General features: G+C 39.6%; 1 long non-coding RNA gene across 1 annotated transcript in view; it reads right to left on the bottom strand.

The window, feature by feature from the left end:
• The window catches only part of LOC142874898 (uncharacterized), a 376,092-nt gene that overhangs the window by 52,884 nt on the left and 298,000 nt on the right, over positions 1–25,208 (bottom strand). Inside the window, exon 5 of the long non-coding RNA XR_012922479.1 lies at positions 6,977–7,037. This is a non-coding gene — a long non-coding RNA (uncharacterized LOC142874898). The remainder of the gene's footprint in view (positions 1–6,976; positions 7,038–25,208) is intronic.

The following is a 25,208-nucleotide window of genomic DNA, read 5'->3' as shown; positions in this document are numbered from 1 at the left end:
TTCATTTTCATGGCCGATGAGACAATCACTTGTTCATTCTGCAGGTCCAGAAGGGCTGCTCATTTTTCTAGTCTCTGGAAAGAAACAGTGGCAGGTGGAATAGAAAATCAGCAGTTTAGGGAGGGCTGCGGCAGGATCTCATTTTCTATATACGCTTCTCTGGATCAGGGTTCACTTCAGACCTGTGTAGAGTCTTCTCCTCAATTCTGGAAGATCTGACCTTATCAGAGATTCCACAGCCTGTAGCAATGATTAACAGTTACTACAGCTAAATCTCTCAAAGTCCTTTTTTCCCTCTCTTTGGCAGGTGAGTCTAGCAGTTGAGTGGAAGTCCTCCTTTCATAGGATTCATTCATCCTGCTCAGTGTTACAGAACTCTGTGGAAGGACTAAAGAGGTCATTTGGTCTAGTCCCCTGACTTCAGGTAGATGATAACTTCAGATAACTTCAGGTTAGATTAACTCTGAAAAAGACTTCTTTTAGGAAACCTTCCAAGAACTGCACAAAACTAGACCAATGCCTTTCTTTTGCACCCAAAAGACCCAATGCCTTTCTTTGTCATAGCACTTAACATCCCAAATATATTAGCTACTTCCTTGCTTCTTTAACTAGCCTTTAAGTCAAAAGTTCCAGAGTCTTCTTTGTACCCATGCTGTGTGCCTGGCACACTGTGGCTCTCAATAAATACATGGTGAACAAATTTTACAGATGAGATACCTTAGCTCCAAGGGAGGTAGATGTTTCCAAAGTCCTAGAACAAGTAAAGCATCATGAACACAAATTGTCTGAAAGTGGCCCTGATTGTCAGGAAAAGATAGCTACCAGGGAAAGGGACTATAGCTGACTCCGCTTCCCACAGGAGCAGCTGGAATTTCCAAACAACTCCTATATATAAACAGCTTGTGCCCCCAATCCCGTTAACCTGGCACCAAGCTGCCTGTGAATCTCCTTGGTAGAGTTATCTCATTTAAGGGAAAAAAAACCAGAATGGCAAAACCCCCAAAACTTCCAGTTAGATTTTAATTTCAGAAAAACAGCATATAATTTTTTATTCGTTACACTATATAGGACACACACGCCAAAATGTATTCAGCATTTATCTGAAATTTGAATTTAACTGAGCATCCTGTACTGTATATGGCAACCCAACCCGCCCCCACCACACACACAAACGGACACAGCTGCCTTCCCATCGCTTACCCTACAACAACAGGGACCACAGAGAGCCGTCTCTCCGGGTCCAGTAGACCCACACCGCAGTCCAGGGCACCCAGACCCTGACATGCCTCTTGGGGGACAGATAAAACAATCCTTCCCTTCTTATCCTTCCCCTTGGCTCATGTATGCTTCTCCTTGTCCAGGAAAACCTATTTCTTGACTATGCTGTGTGCCATGATGGAATTCATCAGACCCCTGGCTCAGGACAAATGGGGACCAGACAGGACCCACCTTCCTCAACACAATTGCACATCTGTTGTCTCTAAAGCTGTATGTTCTTACTGGCAAGTATTTTCTTACACATCTTGGCGTCTTATTAACTCATTTAGTATTAATACCTCCTGCCTGATAGATATCCTTTAGTGTGTAGGATTCTAAAATGCCCATACCCGTTAGCACCATACTCCTGGGAGGCTGGGTATCGTGATAATAAGGCATCAGGATTTCCTATCAGACGGCCTGGGCTCCAGAACTTGCTGCACCACCTTCTAATCCTGTGAACCTCATTGAACCAATTGTCTCTTCTGTAAAACAGGCATCCTAAGAGCACCCACTACATAGACCATGAGAAAATGGGATGACCTAGGCAGTAGTGCCTGGCACATGGCGAATGCTCATTAACATGGGCATTGTGACATCATTATTAGACCTGCTCAGTCTCTGTCTTGACCCCATGCTCTTGGGGTATTTGTCCCTCTTGGGGACACTGCCCCTGGAGACTGCCTCTGAAACTTCTGCTTGTTTGCTTTTGGTGATTATGCCAGTTCTCTGCTGTGGTGTTATATAACTCCACTCCATCATCTGTTCTTTTTAAGCATAGCTTGCATTTTATTGTTTCTTTGATGAACACTCTAAACATTTCCTTTTTTTTTATCATTTCTCTTGTCTTAGCTTGTTTGCTTCCTGAGAGTAGACAGCAAACTTTGCCTAGCTTCATGCCAATGTGCAAAAATCAAAATATTTTATCAGTATCATCATCATCTTCACCTTAAAATCATTGCTACATTTCATGAGAGGATGGTCTTTTTTCTTTTAAAGTTTTCATTTTTTTAATTATAAAAACATCGATGTGTTCTTTGAAACTAGTCAAATAATTCAAGGATGCCTAAAGAAAAATTTGCTATTCATTCCCTCATCCATTCACCTCAACCCAAACCTGAGATGCACAGTGTTAATAATTTGTATCTCTCCATACCTTTATATTGCTCATGTAAATACACAAACACACACACATATGCATGTTTGTAAATATGCACTCAAACAGATGTGGCATTGCTCTTGCTTTTGTTCTTGCTTACTGTCTTAACTTTTATCAAAATGGACTATATCTGTTACATTATTGTACAGCTTCGTTTTCTTATATAATATCACAGTTATTATTTTTAATAGCCGAATAGTAATCCATAGAATGGATGTACTATATTTACTCACCTTCTCATTATTGACAGACATTAAGATTATCACCAATTTGTATTCCACTATTAATAATTCTGCAGTAAATATCCATGTACATACATCTTTTGTGCACTGGGACTCTAATTTCCATAGTACACGTCCCCAGAAGTGGAGCTACAGGTCAACGTGTACGTGTAATGGAGCAGGATTTGCAAAGCAGCTCACAAAGCTTGAGCTTTACACCCCTAGTTGCACAAGCCCTTCAGACAGTCCTAGATGCAATTATGTACTTGTAATTTTGTACTAATTTCTTAAAAGAATGAATGAAAAGCTAAAATGAATCAAGCTAATAAAATTTAAGCTTTGAGCCCCTTGAAACCCCGGACCTCCCTGCGTGTATGTGTATTTAGTTTGAACAGACACTGACAGATTATTTCCCCAAAATGTGTTAGCAATTCCTGCCTCCACCAGCAAGACAGGAGAGTGCCCAGGGGCCCACGTCCTCCACACCACCAAGTTTCACTGCATTTCAGCCTTCTTGCCAACTTGATGTGCAAACATAGAGTATCTTATTCACCTAGGTATATTTTCTTTCCTACTGTAGGTTTAAGCCTTTGCCATGTACATGGACCATTTAGATCTCTTCCGTGAATTTTGTCTCCATTGAACTTTAACCTTTTTCCCATCAGTTTACAAGAGCTCTATATGTCATCCATTTTACAAATATCGAGCACCTATTAATACTATACTCAGGCCACTTCTGTGAGCTGGGGGATAAGGCAGTGAACAAAATCCCTGACCATATGAAGTTTACTTCCTACCTGCAGGAGACAGGCTAAAATCAAATAATGAGAATAAGAGGAAGATGTCACAGTACCATAGGGAAAATAAAACAGGGGAAAGGGAGAGCCCGGGTGGGAAGGGGCTGCTTTACTATGTGGGTCGCTCAGAGCAGGCCCCACTGATAACAGGACACCTGAGCAAAGACCTTCAGGGTGGGCCAGGTGAGTATCTTCAGGAAGAGCATCGTGGGGGAAGGAGTCAGCATTGGCGAGGGCAGAGGGCTGGGGTGGCAGCAGGCCTGGCGTGCCCAGGGGGCAGCCAGCAAGCCAGTGTGACCCAGACTGCACAGGTGGGGGGAGGGAGCAGGAGATGAAGTCAGGAGGTAACTGGCCCCGGGTTCTGCTGGGCCTCGTGTGTTACGGCAATGACGCAGGCTGCTACTCAGAGCAAAATCATGAACAGGTGAAGGTTTTCATTCAGCGTGACCTGGTTTCATTTACAAAGATATCTCTGCTGCTGGACAGAAAAGACACCAGATGCACTTTTATCTGCCACATCTATCTCCGTTGCAAATATTTCTCAGTCTGTTTGTCCATTGAATTTATGGTGCTTTCTATAGAGTATTAAAAAATGAAGATGTTATGTAGTTAAAAACATCTTTGAGTCCTTCTTGTCTGGCTTAGAAAAGACTTCCTAAAACCAAAGTGGTAGAAAAATATGAATATTCTCTAACACTTTTGAATATCTTTTCCCTTGTTTAAGTTACAGATGCAGTGTTAGCAATCCAGAATCTAATCTGGCAACACAGAAGATTGTCCCTTTTCTCTACCTCAGGTGGTTTAGAATCACATTGAAGTACATATTTATTGATTTCTATCTGTCTGGTTAATAGTTTGGACCTTCTGGGATGCAAAACTATTTTATTTTCCAGGAAGGGAAGATAAAGAGTAAGAAATCCCTGACTCGGCTTATTTGATATGCTGCCATACACATCAAATGACAGAGATTAATTGCAATGAAATTTTGCATGTAAGAATAAGGGTCCCTTCTCATTTCAGGACTGTGCACTAATATAGAGAGATAAACATATAGAAACTCATGCTTTTTAAGAGATCACATTGTCTATTTATACTATACTAAGTAGGTTAAAGGAAGCATTAATATCTGGAAAAACAAGAAGGAAAAGCTTATTTATCACGTAAGTAACCACAGTAAAAATTTTCCTAACATTGGATCCTGTTGTTATTTACTCTCTGGGTTATGTACATAAGTTCAATTTTGTATCGGCAGTGTTAAAATGAAAGCTTCAATATGAACCTGAAATTTCACAGAATATATGGAGCTATTGTCGTAAAAATACAATGATAACATTTATTACTCCTGATTTACTTATTCAAATAATGTCTGAATACCAGAAATTAGGCAACTCCTATTGTTTTCTCACCTTTAACATTCATACAACTGTGCTAAAACCTTGGTTGTAGGACTTCAAAAATTTCAGCCTGACCCAATTCTTCTATTCATGCAGGCAGACTCTAAATCAGAATAGATATAGCACCAGATGCAACTATGGTCAATGTCCTTAGTAATAGAGGGGAACAATGACCTGGATAATGAAATAAAGCATGGAATGCCCTCAATTGTGTCCGGCTGGATGGAGATGACAGCTGTCAGAGTGAAATAGGTGAGTGGCCGGGATGTGTGCCGTCCCCGTGGTCCCTGCTCCTGGCTGGACATCCTCCCCCTAAATGGTTCCTGGACACATCCAGGTTAAAATTTCTACACCATTGCTCTTTTCTTCTGTTTCACTTTCTTTTCAACTCGCATCCCCTGCAGAAAGGGAGAATTGCTCCTGCTCCTCCCAACAACCTTTGACTGCCTGGTCAGGGGACATCAGAACCTCACCGACACCCAACGGTGTCCTGTGAAGGGAAAGGCAGACTGAACTGTGGCCTTTGCTACCATAAAAAGCCTGCGTGGGCACTTGCGAGGAAAGGATCTCACATTTTCTTCCAATCACAGTTTATGGGGCAAACTAGGGAAGCCGCTTAGCGCCAAAAGTCTTATAAATGCCCGCAGGCGTATATTCTTGCCTCGCCCCAGAAAGGTGGTCCGCGGGAGAGCACACTGCCTATTAGTGCTCGCCCTGCAACCACTCAGGTACAGCCGTCCACAGCCAAGCCTGGAGGGCACTTAGATTCATTTTCTTTCTGCTTGTTATGGCTGCAGGGCTCGGTCTGCTTTTCTTTTCACTTTTTAACTGACCCTGGGCACCCACCTGCCCCCCAACATACACACATACCCGAGAGCTGAGCAAAGGGCTAAAGTCTCTGCAGTTTCCTCTTTCTTTGCAGTGTCAAAGATGAGCACACAGGCCCTTTCTGTTGTCAGACTTTTATTCTAATCACTTCGGAAAAACCATCATTGAGAAATCAGTAATGCCACAGAATCATACAAAATGTTCACCTTCTTGGTCCCCAGGCTGTTGGTCCCATCACCGTTCCATCACAAAAGCTGGAAGACTAGGTCAACTCCACGGAAATATTTCTTTCTTTCCAGTGTATTCTTCTTTTTGGGTTAAGGTATCCCTTCTTACAAGATCTTTTCCCAAGATTGTACCTTAACATTTTTAGGTCGAATAACCTCCTCTGACCTACCCAGGCGACATACTTTTGAATATCTTCTCATCCTTCCCTTGAGCTCTAACTAGGCAAGGAGAAAAAGCCACCAGATTAAATCATAGTGTAAGTTTAAAAAAAATGTTCTTTGGTATATATCCCTTGGAGACATATCTTAGATAGTTGCACATTCTAAAGAAATGAGAGAAATATCTAGAAGAATTTATGAAGAAGACCCCAAAGGCAATCACAACAGCAACAAAAATAAACAAATGGGACCTGATCAAATTAAAAAAGCTTCTGCACAGCCAAAGAAACTGTCAGGAGGGCAAACAGACAACCCACAGAATGGGAGAAAGTTTTTGCAAGCTACACATCCGATAAAGGGCTGATAACTAGAATCTATTTAGAACTCAGGAAAATCAGCACGAAAAAATCAAACAACCCTATCAAAAAATGGGCAAAGGACATGAACAGAAACTTCTCAAAAGAAGACAGAAGAATGGCCAACAAACATATGAAAAAATGTTCAACATCTCTAATCATCAGGAAAATGCAAATCACAACCACAATGAGTAAGATGTGCAGCGTTTGGAGGATGGACACGCTTGAAGCTCTTACTTGAGGTGGGAGGGGGACATGGGTAATATATGTAACCTTAATACTTGTACGCCCATAATACGCTAAAATAAAAAAAATAAAAAATAAAAAAATGAGAGAAATAAACTTGGCCAATGCAGGTGTCCTAACAGTAAATACAGTCCTGAGCACGTTCTTTGTTCATAATCAGACCCAAGAAACTACCCCCAATAGGGTAAAATACACCCAAATGTTTGGAAGGCCAAGGCAGGAGGATGGCTTGAGCCCAGGAGTTAGATACCAGCTAACAAGAACCCTATCTCTACAAAAAATAGAAAAATAAATAAATAGGCAGGCCTGGTGGCACGTGCCCATAATCCTACCTGGGAGCTTGAGCCTGGGAGTGGCACCACTGCAGTCCAGCCTGGGCAACAGAGCAAGACCCTGTCTCAAAAAAAAAAAAAAAAAAAAGACATTCAATACCCAAATGTAAACTCCTTCAGTACCTGAGGTGTTTGGACCATGGAAGTAGGACAAGGGACTCAGGCTTCTTGGAACAGTTGCAAAGCAGCTGGAAGGGACACTTTTCCTCGAGGAGCAACCTCCTAAGAAAGGTCCCTACCCCACCCAAGGGAAGAGCCATCTCTGGGGGATGTTGGGTGTCACCAAGGATGGCAAGCTAAGGGGTGGTGTGATCCATAGTTGGATCATGAGAGAGGCTAGTCTGGAATAGGACACCCCCCCTCCCTACCCCGTCCCACCAGCATCTGCTCATATCAAGCAGGTGTGCCTCCCACCAGCTCTGAAGACAAGCCCCGGGGTGCCGGGGGATCCAGAGCGACTGATGTCTGTCCCTGGTATTTCCTTGCAATTCTCTCCTTCATTCTTCTCTCCTATTTTTATGTCTTATTTAAAAATTTTACTGGTCATTTTATAATAAATGTGACTAATAATAGCTAAACATTTTGGGGGGCAATTACTGTGTCAGGTATTGGGTTTATGTTTTAGTTGTATCATTTTTTAAAAACCCTAGGAGACAGTTGCATTATTATTCCTAACTATAGATGGGATGAGCTGCTTAGCTCAAACAGGAGAACATTCCTACCCTCCCCAATTACTTTCATTTCTTCATTCAGATATCAAATATGTATATATATACACACACACATACACACACACACACACACACATATATAAAGTATCTACAAGGCATAAGGGTATGTTCTAGGCAGAAAAGCAACATAAAAGACACTATGTCTGCCCTCAAGAACCTTAAAGCCTAATGGAGTTTACTAAACAAAATAAATTTTAAAATTGTGAGTTTGATGTGGTAGATGAATGTGTACACAAGGTGAGGTGCTATGATAAAAAGGAGACACAGCCAACCGAGATGAGAGTAAAATCTAGTGTTGAGGGGCAGGGGAAGGAGGTGTGAGGGGTCAAGGAAGGTTTCCCGGGGGAGGTGACAAAGGCTGGGCTGAGTCTGATAAGACAAGGAAGCATCAGGCATGAGGGGTCTGGGCTGAGAGATAAATGACAAGTTGGAGGGATGAGCTGCTAATGTTAAGAAATTGAGATTATCTCCTAAAACTCATGATAAGACCCAAAGTGATTTTCATTGTAAAATATATATAAGATAAGTTGTATCATTTTAACCATTTTTAAATGTACAGTTCGGTGGCAGTAAGTACATTCACATTGTTGCAACCATCATCACCATCAATCTCCAGAAGTTTTTCATCTTCCTCAATGAAACTCTGTGCCAGTGAAACACTAACCCCATTCCCCCTCCCCCAAAGCCACGAGCAAACAATATTTTCCTCTTTGCATTTATGAATTTGACTACTTCCAGGCACCTCACATAAGTGAAATCATAAAAAAAAAAGTATCCTTTTGTGGCTGTCTCATCTCACACAGCATAATGTCTTCCAGGTCCATCCATATGGGAGCATGGGCCAGGACTTCCTTCTGCGTGCCTGTCTAGACCATCGCCCCATACATATCCCTCCAAACCTAGTATCGCTTCTTTTCCAGTTATTCAGGGGAAATCAGCCCCTGTGATGTGGTTCTGGATCGAGAAGTGGAGGAGACAGAAGAAAACCCACAGCCCTGAGGCCACAGTGAGGAGAAGACAAGAAAGTGAGCATTTCTATCTCTTTCCTTTGACTTTATAAAACCCAATGCTCTCTCCTTCAATAAATCAATAAACATTTCTCACATTCTACTCTTATTGTTGGCTTACTTATCTATTTCTCAGGAGATTTTAAATATCTAATATATCAGAGAATGATCAAACTCAGGCTAAACCCATCAGGGCCAAAATACATGTTCAACTATGAGAGATTTTGTGCTTCTCCCTAACACATGCTTTTTAATTTTCCAAAAAGGAACGTTTAGCAGATATTATAATAAATAGAACCAAGAAATCAAACACATAAAATACTTAATGAAGAAAATGTCACGAGGATGGTTTTGTGGTAATTAATACTAAGGAACAGGTTTATAACCCCATTAATGTGTCTACATATGGGCGAACGACCCTAAATATTAAACTAAAATGACTCTATGTCACTTCTCAACCCCTTTTGATTATTAATTATTAGGTGGGGTCAAGAAAGTTATATGATAAAAATATTTTATTAGGAAATTATACGTTTTATATGATACAAGTTATGAAATTAGCAAGTCTTTGTTGGCAATTAGGATTTGACTATCAGAGGAAAAGTAGAGCTGAGAATTTTTTGGTTTTTGATAAAGATTTTAACTGAGTAAGCTTTTTCTTCCTTCTCTTTTTTTAGACTGATATTTCTTTACTACACAGCAGTAAAACACACTGCCAAGTTTGCTTATTCATTCAGTCCATAAAAGCAGGTTTTGAAAGTAGTGCTTTTGTAGACTTGAACTTAGAAGTTGTTTCCCTCTCTCTTATCCCTGGGAAATGATCTAGCTTCCAAATATAAAGAAATAACCTTTAAGAATTGACAAGGCGTTATGCTGCGATTGTGAAAAAAAAAATGAACACTACTCTCAGAAAACAGACTGCTGTCTCTAGTAAACAAAGTTGCAGCCCGGAAGATGACAGTTTATGGGAAGAAGGAATTGTTTCAAACTTTCCAGCAGGCTTTTACACCCAGTAACTGCCTTTACATAAAAATCACATGTGTGAGATGCAATGTCACATAACAAACAGTATACAAGTTTTCTTTGTGCAGTTAAATAAAAAATAATAGGCAATGTTGAAGTTGTTGTATGTTTTAGCTTTTGGTGTCAAATTTACCTCGGCCTGATCCCCAGTTTGATTGGGGTTTTTGGTTTCCAGAAACCAGTTCTGTTGCTACTTTTAGGAAAGAAAAATCTGTTGCATGGTTAGTTTGAAATTAGGAGAGTTGACAGTCCCAAGACTGTACTTGTGATGGACCAGTGAGTGCTAACATAGCCATCACTGCAGCACTACTTAGGGCAATTGCTAATTTTGAAAAAGAAAAGCCTAAAGTCAATAAGGAAAAAGTACTAAAATGCCAATAGGATAACGGAAAAGTGGCACGAATAACAAATCACAGCAGAGATGTAAATGACCAATAAGCATATTAAATATTCAACCTCCCAGGGGTAAAACAAATACATTCTAATATAACAATATCATAGCATTTTGTCTATTAAATTAGTAGATACGTCAAAAATGATGATGCCGAGGTTTGGCAAGGTTGTTGAGAATGTTGAATTAGTATAAACTTTTTGAAAAGCAATTTGATATGTATTTCCAGAATCCTTAAAAATGCATCCACTTTAGTCCCACAATGATCTTGCTGGAAGCCATCCCAAAGAAACAGAAAATTGTGCAAAAATTTATTTACTAATAACATAAACAATCAGGTTATAAAAAATGGAAATAGTCCAAATGTCCAACAATAATGGAAAAGTAAAATTAATTGTGGTTTATGTATACTATATGGAATATCATTTTCTTATTAAAAATTTTTAATGAAATGGGGAAATACTCATGCCACAATGTTAGATCAAAACAAAAAGGACATAAAATTATTAATACCATCTGATTCTTATTTTGTAAAAAAAAAGTCAGATCCATATATATGTAAAAATAATTCTAAATTAATAAAAATTAAAATTATTATGTATATGCAGAGAAAATTAAAATGATGGAATAATACATTAACATTTTTAATCAGTTACCTCTGTTCATGTAGAGACAAGAAAAAGAATAGAAAATAAATATATCAAAATTAAATCAAAGGTGATTATAATTGATTTTTGTACCTTTGTGTGTTTTCCAATTTTCCTGTAGTGAGCAATGTATCTATTAACACTTGACTACTATTTAACTAACTTAAGAAACAAAGTAAATTTATTGGCCTTCATATCCCAATTTCTGGGGTAGGCATTGCCTCAAGAGTAGCTAAATAAATGCAGGGGCTTGGAAGAGTTTATCAGGATTCTATTAAATATTTCTCTCCTCCCAAGTTACACTTCCCTTGTTGAATTCTTCTCACAAAGTCTCTCCCTTCGGGGTCACAATTCTAGATCCTACACATTTTCGGGTTCAAGTCCACATGCACAGCCAACCTCCTGGAGATCCATTCTGATTGGTCTCCTTTGAGTCATGTGGGCAAAATGAACCAATTGCATGACAGGGGAATGCTGAGCATTAATTCACTCCCATCATGTGTTCTGTCCTCCCACCTTGTGGATCCCTACTCGGACCAAGTTTAATAAAAATAAGGGAGATACAGATTTCCAAATAAAAATCCAAGCTATTGTCAAGAAGGAGGGCGATGAACAACACAATACAAATACGTACTCAATACAAATATGTAATATTCCTTTTATTTATTATTCTTCTTGTTTATTTTCACTAGTGGATCAGGAACAATATTCCTTTTATTAAGAAAAAGATTTAACTGAGTTATTTTCAAACTCAGGGCTACCACTTTTCCCCATTAACTCCTGGTTTATTCTTCCTTTTAAGCGGTGACATTTGTTAATCTGTTGATGTCCTCACTAGGACAGAACTGTTCAGTTTTCCAATGCAAATGCACTGCTCACACACTTTATGATTGCAAGTGATACTTCTCATGAATATTTAGAAAGAGGGACAAGGTAAAAATCATGTTTCCTGTTAGAATTCAAAGTAAGACTTCGACTGAATGAATTAAAACTGATTATTGTCAATACCTCACTCTATCCCTTTTTCTTCAACTGTTAGGTCAGGTTACTTAAACAAAAAGACTCTATTACATCAAATTGTTGTTTTGAAGTGTCATTAGAGACAGAGCGAGAGAGATTTAAAAAAATAGAGAGAGAGTGACTCCAGGCTGTTAGTTTTTATCTTGCCTAACGCTACTCTGTTTTATGAGAATATGGAATCATAACTTCTACTAAGTTGAATTTTGGAAATTGTTTCGAATAAATTCTTCTAACTTATTTAATATCTGTACATTTTTCAGCAGCAAAAACTTTTGAAATGGAACATGGACTTCTAAGCCTTTCTTCACTTCGGTGAATGATTCAGATGGGTACAATCCTACTCGGCCTCATGAAGGTAATTTATTCTTGAAAAACCACTTGTTAAGTGAATTCTCCTAAGTAAAAAAACTTAATTACCATTACCTCTTATGAACATCGATTTATGCTAAGACAACACCAAACCCCATTAAAGTAGGCTCAATTACTTCAACAGTCACATTTGTTAAACAGCCTAACAAGGGCTTTCCTCTTCATTAATTATACCATAATATGGCTATTCCCCTACTCTCATTAAGTTCTTATAGAGCTATTAGGCAATATATATGCAAGATTATTCTTACAAATAAACATATTGGATACTCAATTTTTGTATAGTTTGATCTTTATTGCAAAATAACAACGACAGTAATGATCAAAAATCTCACTGAAAACCATGACAAATTATTTCACGTTCATCAAATACTTTGACATACTTAGGGCATAGGATTATTTCTGTTGTAAATGACACAACACCAGGCTTCCGAGGCAACATAAGGCATCACAGTCAATCAATGACTGTGAACGTGGCCACATAGTGTGCCGGGTCTGTTCAGGTTCAGAGGCCCATGTGAAATCCAAAATCCAAATCTGCTCACGTAAATGCAAAGAAATGTCTCATAAGCCAGCATTGGGGTATAAAATGAAACTTTGAAAAAAAATCAAATTCCACTTCCACTCCACTTGGTATCACCTACCTAGTTCCTCAGTGTGAGTCTTAGATTGCTTCCATGATGATCACGCTGCACCATTCATTTTATGAATGCCTTTGCAAATAGTTTATGTTTAATTTGCCTGAACTAGTTGACGATATTTGTTTTCAATTACTCAAAAAAGAATCTCAGTTTCCCACCCCATTATTTAACTAGTGAAAATACATTTAACAACATGTGGTCAGAGTAGTTGCTCTGCCTGGGGCATCTGCCAAACTTGAGAGGTGAGAGTGCTGAGAAGCTGCTGGGAGTGTTTGCTGCCCCAGGCCACACCTTGGCTGCAACCATGGCAGAAAACAACCCTGCTCTGGAGACCTCATGTACACCTTGCAAACGTTTCCTTCATAGCTACGAGTCAGTGTCAGCCCTTTGTCCAGCTTTATTACTAAGGATAATACCCTGGCGAAACACAGACCAAAGACAAAGAACAACTCCAAAATTACAGTATGATCAACCACACTTGAACCTCGTTCTTTCTTTTAAAGGAACCATGGAAATAGGAAATGAGCTTTAGCCTGTATTTTTGCCTTATCTTGAAAGACGTGCACTAAAGAACTAAAAATGAAGTAGGCTTCAGATTTTAAAGCTAATGATGAACTGGGACGGAGGATGTCCCTTCAACACTACAGAAGCATCTTCGATCATACTAATAATATTTCAAAGAAATGGACCATAATAGCATCGACCGCTCCGTGTTTTGTTCAGTCCATCTACAGTGCATCAACAGGCTTTTTTGCCAAGTGTGTGGACAAAATACTTTGAACTGAGATCTGTAGCCTCAGCCTTCTAAAGATTATATCCACGGGTTGTCATGGTAACTCACAGGGCGCCATCTTTAAAAGCATTAAACTCAGGAGAAATACATACAGAGAGACATTTCAGCCCTAAAAGCTGTTCCCTCAGACAAATTGTCCATTAGTCTGCACATTTCTGTCTTCTTAAATCTTTGCTTTGATTTTTATTTTCATTACAGTGCTCAAGGAATACAGAACTCTGAAACAAGTAAAAAAAAATTGTCTGAGGTCCTTATTATAGATTTTCCATGATAAATTCTATACTAGTTTTTAAACTGAATGAACACTACTCTGACCACTTCACAAATATTTTCTCTTTTCTATTGACTTTTTAACATGAATTTGTACCTTTTATCAATAGGCACAATTTTTGTTCTCTTTATGTTGATCTGTAACCACTGTTAAAGTGAGGGCTTTCTCCCTTATTTTGAAACCCCAAGGTCTAGATGTCAATCCATTTGCCAACAGTTTGGAGAAATAATGACTTTCCCCCCTCTCCTGTAGCATTTTATTTCTGTGAGTCAGCCATGGAGGATTTAGCGAGTTAGACCTCTAATGTTCATTTATCTTCTCATTGGCATCTGCTACCCCCAGCTGGATTACAAACTATTCAGAGACAGCGAGGGCTCATTATAACTCTTCATATCTCTAGAATTAGATGCACTACACACCTGGGCACAATAAATATTTTATGACATAGAACCCAAATTTAAAGATAACAGCACTAAAAAAGCATTGGAAATCATGAAATCTACTCCTTATTTTTTAAATGAGGTAGGTGAAAAAAGGGGGAGTGAATTATCTTACCCAATGTTATATCCAGTGGAAAACATTATTCTCAGGTGCAACAAGGATCCCAATGCCTATTCTGCCAGGAACTGGCAAAGAAACAAAGCTGAGGTTCTTCATTCACAAAATGAAATAGCTAATAGCCATTCCTGGTTTCCGTACCACATTAGGTTGTTGTTTTGAGGTTCTAATTCGCTAATACTCCGCACCTGAGAGAGTGTGTTAAGCATTATCCAAATATAAGGCGTTACTGTGAGGAGGTGGTATAGATACAGCTCATGAAGAAAGATGAATGAAAAAAATAAAATAAATTTTTAAAAATTTTATCAGTGATTGCGAGCACTGTTCTGAAGTCACAGGCAATATCATACCAGAAAAGTGATTGTGTTCGGAAAACTAATAGCTGGAAAAATTCTAATCCATAGGCCCACGGCCTTCAGAAATGAAGATGAAAATAACCAGCATAAGTCAACAGCTAGTTAGAAATCTAGACTGGTCACACAGGGTATTACGGTGCAGATTCTCCTCCTTCTCTGACTTTCTGTATAGTTAAGCTTTTGTGGGAAACTGTGCTTGGGAGAATTCATGTGTGTACGGACCATGAAGACCCTTGTGTTTCATCGGTTCATTTGTGTCTGCGCCAGAAGCAATGGCAGGAAATGATCAAAGGGAGGCTTTGATCATAACACAGGTTATTAGGGAAGGATTCATAAAACGCATGGACATTACTCATGTGTGTGTGTGTGTGTGAGAGAGAGAGAGAGGGGGGGGGGAGAGGGAGAGAGACATAGAGAGAGATTGATTTGAACCCCTGATATATTTATTAAGAAAATTAACTAATAATAACTTATAGTTACTCAAAATCTTCAGAGTTTACAAAGCTTACCTTTTCTCAGTGAATACTCTCCACAAGTCTCAGAGGTTGGAAGACAGGTGTTCCCATTCCTGTTTATTGACAAGGGTTGGAGTGCTTAAGTGATTTGTACAAGGTTAAATGCTAGGGAGTTCTGACTTCAAATCCGGGGCCTAAAGACTTCAGAGAAAGACTGTGGCTTTCTCCTCCTTTACTTTTGTGGGCCGCTTTGAGACTATGTTATTACATGAAGGCTGTTTTGTGAATAATGGGCAATTGTGAGAAAAGGACATAAAATAGCTGTTTCATAACCAGTCAATGGATGCGGGAAAGAGGGAATTTGGGGGCTTAAAATAATATTTAAATCAATGTAATAATACCATATGTGTCTTCTATTACAAAAGATCATACCCAATTAATTAGAGCTTCTGCAGAGAAGACTAGATTAAAGGACAAATGGCTTTGTGTCATCGTGAATGCTGTCTAGACCAACCTGTTACAGGGGCCACTTTAATACTAATTTTACGAGATCAATGGTAGCAGTGATCATTGATTATGAATCATCAGAGCAAAGTGAAGAATAACAATTGCCCTTGTAAAGCACGTTACCAAGTATTAGAATTAGATTAGGGAATAATGATATAACAGTTGTACCAATGCTAATAATCAACAATGAAAGATTAGAAAATGAATTAATGAATGGTTTTTCAGAGACTGCCTAAAAGCACGACTTAGTATATGGGGGTCTTGAAATTGAAATCCACCTAGGAAAGAGTGAATGACAAACATTGGGACCATCTCATGCAAGGCTCAGGGGATTCCCAAAGGTCAACCATGTCCCATCCCTGGCAGAGCATTGGTTAATACAGTCAACCAAGGTTGAACCGATTCTGATGCTGCTAAAAGTCAGTTAGCAAAATTATCATGTATAAAATGAAAAAACAAGTTAAATGAAAAGATCAAGAAAGCTTCTTGGATTTTATAAAAGACACATCAAAAGCATCTAGAGCTTGATGATCCTTCAGTCAAATTCCCCTTGGAGGTTCTCCCCCAGAGATTTGTGTCAGAGGTGGCCCCTTTGGATGGATCCTGTATCCATGAACTTCCTGTGCAAAAAGATGCATATACGAATGTGCCCTGTAGGTTTGTATGCATGTGACTCTGAAAATAATAAATCTGTAAATAAAAATTTAGTCTTTCAAGTGTGCTTTCTCCCCCTTTCTCTTTCATAACATTTTGCAGTTAGAGACAATATTGATTTTTCTCTTTTCCATCATCACCTCAGTTATACAATGGTGGCAATTTTCAGGTTGAATGAGCATAGCACAAAATCAGAATACATGGTTAAGAATAAATAAGGTCATGATTTTCATTTATTGAGCACATATCAGATTTCAATTGTACTAAAGTATTTTGCCTATATTATCTTCTTTAATCCTTAAAATTATTAGGTGTATATGATCACTTGCATCTCATTAATAAAGAAATCAAGGCTTAAAGTAGTTAAATTACTTGCAGCCTTGAGATTAGAACCAGGTCTTGTCTGCTTACAAAGTCTGTATGTTAATTGTCTTAATGTTCGACCTGCACTGTCTCCCAGTAAGAAGCAGAGAGGTAAATGATGAGTGTCCTAGTGGATCAAGAAGGTGAGGAAGTTCAAGGCACATCATTACCTCATCATGGGGAAGAGAAGACATTTCCTCATTCCTTTTTATCTGGAAATGACCTCCATATAAAAGAAATGAGAGTTCCCTCCAGGGTCCCCAGGCTTTGTTCCTGCCAGCATTGGTAGAGGGATCCTTTCAATGGGATATTTCAGGTAGTGGAAAGGAAGCCTGGGATGCCCTTTGTGGCATGGCATGCAGCCTCCTCTCAGAAAGTGGGAGCAATGAACAATTCTTCCAAGGGCATTGGCATCCCCATGTCATCACTCGGTCACCTCCATAAATTAAAATCCCATAAAATCCTTCAGGAACAAATAAGACAAATAACTCATTATTGTTTATTGCCTGGTGTCTCTTCCACCCCCACCATTAAAGGAAAGCCAACTTCATCAAGGCAGGGACCAACGTCTGTTTTGTTCCCTGTTTCTAGGTGCTTAGAGCAGTGCAGGGCACATAGAACTTCAATAAATATATGCTGAATAAATGAAAGAGTAAGTGCTCCTGGTCTCAATTCTGATAGGCATTTTTCTTAAATTCTATTGGTTCCTAGAGCTCTCAGGGTAGCCCCTCAAGTTCTGGGGCCATCGAAGTCTCCTGTTCTCAGTAGCAAGGACTCTTCTTTCTTGCATCTTTTAAGGGGTTCCCCAACCACAGAGTATATGAGCCATGACCGACAGCAGAGTCTTGCTCTGTTCCTTACACTGAGTGCCCTTGAGCAAGTAAATTGATTATCATGAAAGGCACCTAGCACTGTCTTCCTGCATGTACCAAGGTGAGGAAGACAAATACACGACATTTTATGCCTTCGATACGAATTACATTAACACCCAACTACTTATTTTCCAAGATCTCAATGAGCTTTATGAGTTCTTAGTCCATCTTATGGTTGCCAAACAGGCTTGCAATTTTTCAGTCTTATTGCTCTTCTCAGTTATCTTTCTGATAAGTTCAGTGCTTAATCTTTACTTTTGAGGGCTGTAGACACATGCCAGCCTTGGCAACATTCATTGTTCAGATTATGCTGATTCAACTTCTATGTACAGTTACTATATTCTTAAAAAATATGGTTTAGGTCCAACTATTGCAAGCTCACTTTCTTCTTACTTCCACAAATGTGGTCTTGGAATTCCAGCATTCTCTCTTCTAGTGTAAGGAGATTTTGCTCTGATAATAATAATGGGCATTATTGAGCACTGCATGTCTTGCCTTGTGTAATACTTATAATAGATGAGTCTAATTTTACAAATGAGGAAAAGAGGGCCCAGAGCAGGTAAGTCACTTGTGCTGGGTCACCCAGCCAGTTGTAAGTAAATAGTGAGACAGAAGTTCAAACCAAGGCAGTTCGTCTACATGGACTGCACTTAGCCACTTACCCACATTGCCTCTGTGGGTTCACTGAACTCAACAACTTAATCCTTATTGACTGGAATCCATTATCTTTCCTAACCATATATTTCACAAACACTTTATATTTATGACACATGCTAAATGCCCTTGAGCCACATATTTTTGGTAGGTGAGTATAATCATCCTTACCATGCACCAGAAAATAGATGTGTCCAGAGGCTACAGTGACACTGAGGAAGCCAGTGGCAAGTATAGGGTTAAAACTCACAGCCTTGATAGCCCCGCATTTTTATCAGTCCTTGGGGACTTCACACATTTTACTCGATTTTGTAATTTCATGGAGGTGTTCAGGAGCTGAAGGCAAAATCAGGTTTCACTCCGGGATAAAGGTAGTCGCTTACATGGCAAATTACTTTATAGACATTTTAGTACAGGTAGCAGCAGGCGTGCTTGAGAATTCTGAGTTCTGCCCATTAGTATGCAGAAATGCCATCAGCTGCCTAAATCATTTTCTAATAAACCAGGTCTTCATTACGTCCCAATTGCCCAAAGTGTGTTCGCCTTGTCAGACACAGATTTTTAAAAGCAGTTCAGTCTTGAGCCACTTTAGTTAACACAGATTTCTCCCTCCCTATTCGTTTGCAGTCTTACTTTCTGGTGTATCTCTTTTTCCAATGAATTTGAAAGAGCTTTTATTCCCTTTAATCCCTTTGGCTTTTTTTTTTCTTTTTTTAGCTCAGTCAGCAATTTTGCTAACCTTATCTCTTTCCTCTGGGCTCCCACAGTCTGTTGTTTGCACTTCCACAGTTTATTGGCCGCATGTTTTTTGACAAGTCATCTTGAAATCTAATTGAATGCTTCTTGTTTTAAAATTTCTCTCTCAGAGGAACACTAGACCGCCGGGCCTCTACAACTGCCCCTTTCATTAATCTACCTACATCTACGCTGTAACCTAAAACAGCTAAGCATTCAAAATGTGCCAGTCAATATGTGTGGAACTAAATTGATCAAAATAAAACATTTTGAGAAAATAGGAACATACGGAGGAAAATATTCTACTACCAAAAGGTAATTCCCTTCCACTGCAGGGCAACAAAAGCATCAGGATCGACTATCAACATATAGCAAACCTATTTCTCTTTCCATGCCAATAAACTTCCCAAGTGTACGGGAATATAAAATTATCAGAAAGTCAAAAATAAATGAGAGGGGATGTTTTGGTATTCGGGTATATCATCGGATTCAGGCAAACAGGAAGAAAAATCATTTTCTATTTGTATTTCAAATTGGATGTAACTATGAATAATCGATATTTTCAGAACCGACGGCCATTGCTAGCAAAGGTTTTATTTATTTGCAGGTATATGTTGAAGTTTTTCATCTTTTATTTCTTGACTTAATTATGATTCACCTCAGATTTTAACAGCCTACTTTAAAAATAATGGAACATATCACCCTCCTAACTTGATGCCTTAGTGCCTTTCATTCAGCTCTGATGCATTTTACTCTCTTGACTGCATGACAAATAAGTACGGAAGAACAAAAAAACAAAAAAAAATCAGACTTTATTATTTTGGTTTGGGTGTTTACTCCTTTTTTATTTGGAGCCATTTTAAATGTCAGTGCACATGCTGCTGGTACATCCAGAAGAAGAGTGCATAGAAATGATCACAGAAAATTCGTCTTTTCTTTTAATTTAGTGTATTTATTTAATCGGCCTCCTCTATGTAAAACAGTGTGCTTCATCCAGTGGAGGGTGTAAACATTGCTGAGCTATTGCCAGAGGGAGGTTTTAGAGCTAAGTCAGATCTTGTCACTCCTCTGCCCAAACACTCCAGTGGCTTTGAATTTCATTAAAGGGCAAGAATCAACGATGAAGAAACTGAGGTTGATAGAAATTGACCTTGGAAACAAGGTCAAAGTGAGAAATCGCAATGCTGAGATGGTTCCTTTCTGGGTTGGCTTCCTCTTAGATCTCAACCTCTACTATCCTAGTTCTCATTCCCTTTCAGCCAGCCTCCCTAACCTTCCTCAGAAACGCCAGGCAAGCTCCTGCCTCAGCACCTTGGTATTTCTCTTTGTCTCTGCTTGGAACTCTCTTTCCCCAGATTCCTCGTGGCTCCATCTCTTACCCCTCTCTCTCCCTGCCACATGCCGGGAAGATCTCCCCTGAATGCCCAGTTATAAGACAAAATTCCCCACCCCAGCAGCTCCCTATCTGCTTTATGCTGATTTGTTTTCCTGCATAGCACTTATCACCAGCTTGTACAGCACCTCTGTGCCGTCTGTAACTATCCACCGGAAGGAAGGCTCAGTGAGAACGTGCCTGCTGGCTTTGCCATTGCAACCCCAGAACCTCCAAACGGGCCAGGCATAAAACAGGTGACCAGGAAATATTTGCTGAATTCGTGAGTGAGTGCAGTTACCTTCCCTGCCCCTCACCAACTCAAATATATTATGAAGACAAATAACATGTAAGTACAATAAACATTGTACCCAATGAAGTAGAATGACGGAAGTGTTGAGCATGGACTCAGGATGAAACTAGATAAAGTTAGAAATTAAAATGCTGAAAGAGCTCTCAAGTGTCAATGGTGTGGCTCATATTCGATTGCTGACTGATAAAATGGGGTCAGGAGAGGAGGCCAGATGGACAGGGCAGTTAAAAATCCCTCCCCTCCCATCCGATGACGAATAGCCAAGACGCTTTTGGCAGCACCCACTGCTGTGTCTGAGGTGACCATAATTCCAAGCACGTTAGACATTTGCAATGGGAAATCCAGAAGGGCCTGAATAGATTTATGCCAATCAGAAGACATCCGTTTTTAAGATATTACAACTGAAGCAGACTTTTCTAGGCATCCTGCTGAGACAAATCTTCCAAACGGCCTTTATAGACCCCTAACAAGTCAATGTGTTGGAAGGACTAGAATTCGGATAGCTCTCTGATGCTCTGCTCCCAGAGTTAAAGGAACAGCCAAAATGCCACTGGCCCACTCAGCCTCTGTGTATCATTCCCCACTTTTCCAACTTTTCTGGGCCCCCTTTGTAATAAGTGTGTCTTTAAATAAACGTATCCTAGATTTTTGAAATCCAGTCTGAAAATCCCTACTTTTAATTGCAAATTTAAGCCATCTGTGCTCATTTTATTTAAAAATTGCAATTGGGATTTATTTCTACCATCTTATTTAGTGTTTGCAATTTACCATTTTTTTCTTTTTTGTCCTTCTTCCATTGATTATCGAGTTTTCATTAATCTTTACTTTTTTTTACTTTTTACTGACTTGGAAATTACATTATCTATTATTAAAAGTTACCTTTAAGTCTTTAGATTGCATACTTGACCCAACAAAGTCTAAATTTGAACATCTCTATTGTCCTTCTGAACATACCTTTCCTATTATCCCGCACGCTGTTTTGTTTTGGCTTTTCATTGTTCTACTTTCTTTAAATTCATAATATATTAAGGAGGTACAAATGTTTTAGGTTTCATGGATCACTTTTGTAATGCTTAAGTTATGGCTATAGGGGTGCCCATCACCCAAATAGTGCTCATTGTACCCATTGGGTAGGTTTTTTCCCCTCCCCACCTTCCCCTCCCATCTGGTTGATTTTCACTGAATTTTACTTCCCTCTATGCACATGTGATTCCTCAAAGAACTAAAAGTAGACTTACCATTTGATCCAGCAATCCCACTATTGGGTATCTACCCAAAAGAAAAGAAGATTTCTCATCAAAAAGACTCCTGCACTAGAATGTTTATTGCACTTCACTCAGAACAACCCAGCCCTGAACAGCCGTCACTCCTGGACTTGGTTCCAGAGTCCCCAGCAAAGGAGAACAGGTGCCCTGCAATCCTGTTAACCCGGAGCCAAGAGAGGAGGAGCCAGAGTGAAGTGTTGGACCTCGGGAGGTTGGGCAGTCCCATCAGTAGTGGTGAGGACTCAGTGGTCGGGTCTCTGGGTCTAGGCACAACTCTGGAGTCTCAAGGGTGGAGTCACAGGCCCAGTGGGGGCCCTGGAGCTACAGAGGCAGAGTCTCAACCTCCGGCATGATGAGAGCCTCAGAGCTGGCTCTGAGGATTTTGGGGGCACAGCTGCCCATATGGGAGGGGACTGTTCCACCAGTGTGGGGACTGCTGATTCCCAGTCACTCAGCCAGGGTTATGTCTCAGTGGCCCAGGGTCTGCGTGGGTGGGTTGGGGCTGCTGGTCGGCCATGGTTCTCCCTGGACACCTAGGATCCACTGAGGCCATTGCTCCAGGCTTCCCGAGTGTTCATATGCTGTTTTGTCCGTATTTTAATCACCTTGCTTCTTTGTCCTTCAAATAATCTTTATCAATACCCACAGGCAATGCTTGTTTATATTTAGCCATCTTTGCCAGCTTCTTGGCTCACAATTGTTTCTTGCCTAGCAATCATTCTTCTGCATCTAATTTTCTACTTTATGAAGTCCATACAGTAGTACCTCCAATAGTTCACTCTTTGATCTCTTAAAATACAAGTGATTTGCTGCTGAGACCAGCACCCTCAGTCAGAGTAGCTGTGGCATGGGCTTCCAATCTTCACACTTGGCAACTGGAGATTTTTTTCTTTCCTGCAAGCTCAGCTATGCATTTTAAAAAATGTTATGTCTCATTCTGCATTTCAAGGTATTTATAGCCAGAGTCTATTTTGATGTGATCAGAAGTCAGCATTCACGTTTGCATGTATATGAATTGGCACACTGCTGTCTCGGTGTCAGAGATAGAAACATGGAAAGGAAACAGTTTGCCCCTCAAGGAGCTTATGATCTCACAAAGATAGTTATGAAGCAAATGTGTGCAATAAAGTCTTCTCAGTGTTGTAGATGCAAGAAGCATCAGGTCCTACGATAGGTTAAGCTTCTGACGAATGTCTTAATTATTTTTCCATCTCTAGCATATAGGGGGGTAGTGCTCGCAGATAGAAGGGCACACTAAATGTTTATTGGCAGAATGTACCTATAAGTTACAGAAATCAACAAATATTTTCACTGTTGCTCATTTACCCTTTCTGATTCATGAAATGTAAGATGCTTGCCTTTTTCTAATTATAAGTGAAATTTTTATAAATATTTTATTTGAAAGATGTTTATTATTTATTGTACCAATAACGATGGAAAACAATTGAATACTTACTTTCTATCAGGCATTGTTCTCAGAGTTTTCCAAGCACTAACTTATGTGAACCTCACAATAACCCTGTGAAATGGAGACTTTTGTGGCCAAGCCTGGATTATATATCTGAAGCTATGTCAGGAACTAATTTAAATTAGTCTGACCAGAGCTTCTGATATTTGCTATTAGGTATATAGCCATTTCCCAGACTATGGTTTCAGGAGTAATTTCTAACTACTGATCATTGTACGGCCATACAATATGCTTGCAGAAGTTAACTTATTTACAAACTGACCACTGTCTTACTGGTTTCTATATTACCATTGATCTAGAAGGCTCATGTGATTTCTGATGACTATACACCATGCTAATTTTACTGCTCTGTGTTGTTCTTAAAGTCTGTAGCTAGAATACACTTATACCTATAACCTCTGTCTCAGCCATGGCTTCTTTCTCCAGCCATCTTCCAGCTAGGAGTGCACAACCAATCTACAACAATTAGCATCCCCAAGTGCTTACAAATAATCCTCTTAATAATAATTTAGAATTCTAGAATTTAGCCGTCAACCAAGGTTTAATGTATTGCCTGGTAGAATTTGCTTTTTAAAAGCTAGGCCAATACCAGTGACTATATTTTCCCATCACCTTTTCTATTCTTCATGAGTTCTCAAAAAATGATTGACAATAGTTGTGGAATTATACCTGAGCTTATTTCAGTACCTAAATGTATCATTTTTCAGTAGCCCAAAATATGTAAATTATTCTGAGACTAGATGTTATTTTACTGCCTTGACCTAAAATACCCCTTAGAGATAACTCTTCTATCTTCTCCAGTTTGAATGTTGACTCTGCCAGAGAAAATGTAAACAAAATAGGAGTTGAACAGTTCCACAAAAGCATGACCTATGTTTGCCATCCTCCAAGTAATTGTATTTCATATTCACTCAAATATTTATCCAGTGACAAGTATGTTCCAGGCACTGTTCCAGGGGCCACAGATATAATAGTAAACAAAACAGACAAAAATTCCAGATCTCACGGTGCCCTCAACATGGTATTACATGACATGAATAATTTTTTTCCTGCTCTGAATTCTGGCAGCTGTCTTTAGCAGCCCCAGCAAACCTGCCCAGCCTTTTCTCCCTGTTTCTGCCAATTCCATCACTACCACCACTACACACACACACACACACACACACACACGCATGGCTCTTAAGACACACTAGACTATGCCACGTTTCTGGGTTCAATCCTGCATTTTCCTGCCCCCACACCTTTGCTGTAGGCATCTCCTCTTCCTAAAAAGGCCTTCAACCTCAAAGTCCGACCAGTAATTCAAAACCCCACATAATCTTTTTTTTTTTTTTTTTTTTTTGAGACAGAATCCCATTCTGTTGCCCGAGCTAGAGTGCCGTGGTATCAGCCTAGCTCACAGCAACCTCAAACTCCTGGGCTCAAGCGATCATCCTGCTTCAGCCTCCCGAGTAGCTGGGACTATAGGTGGGCACTACCATGCCCAGCTAATTTTTTCTATGTATTTTTAGTTGTCCAGCTAATTTCCTTCTATTTTTAGTAGAGACAGGGTCTTGCTCTTGCTTAGGCTGGTCTCTAACTCCTGAGCTCAAATGATCCACCCAACTTGGCCTCCCAGAGTGCTAGGATTACAGGCATGAGCCACCGCGCCCAGCCAAAAGGCCAAAACCCCGCGTAATCTTACCTCTAGGCCATCTTTATCCATCCAAACACAAATATATGCCATCCTTTCATGATATCTAATTATACTTTGGATTACATCTTTTT

This window comes from Microcebus murinus, chromosome 13, assembly GCF_040939455.1.
Source record: "Microcebus murinus isolate Inina chromosome 13, M.murinus_Inina_mat1.0, whole genome shotgun sequence".
NCBI classification, from domain to species: Eukaryota; Metazoa; Chordata; class Mammalia; order Primates; family Cheirogaleidae; genus Microcebus; species Microcebus murinus.
Note: the sequence above shows the minus strand (reverse complement) of the source record. Positions and strands in the feature narration are given on the sequence as shown.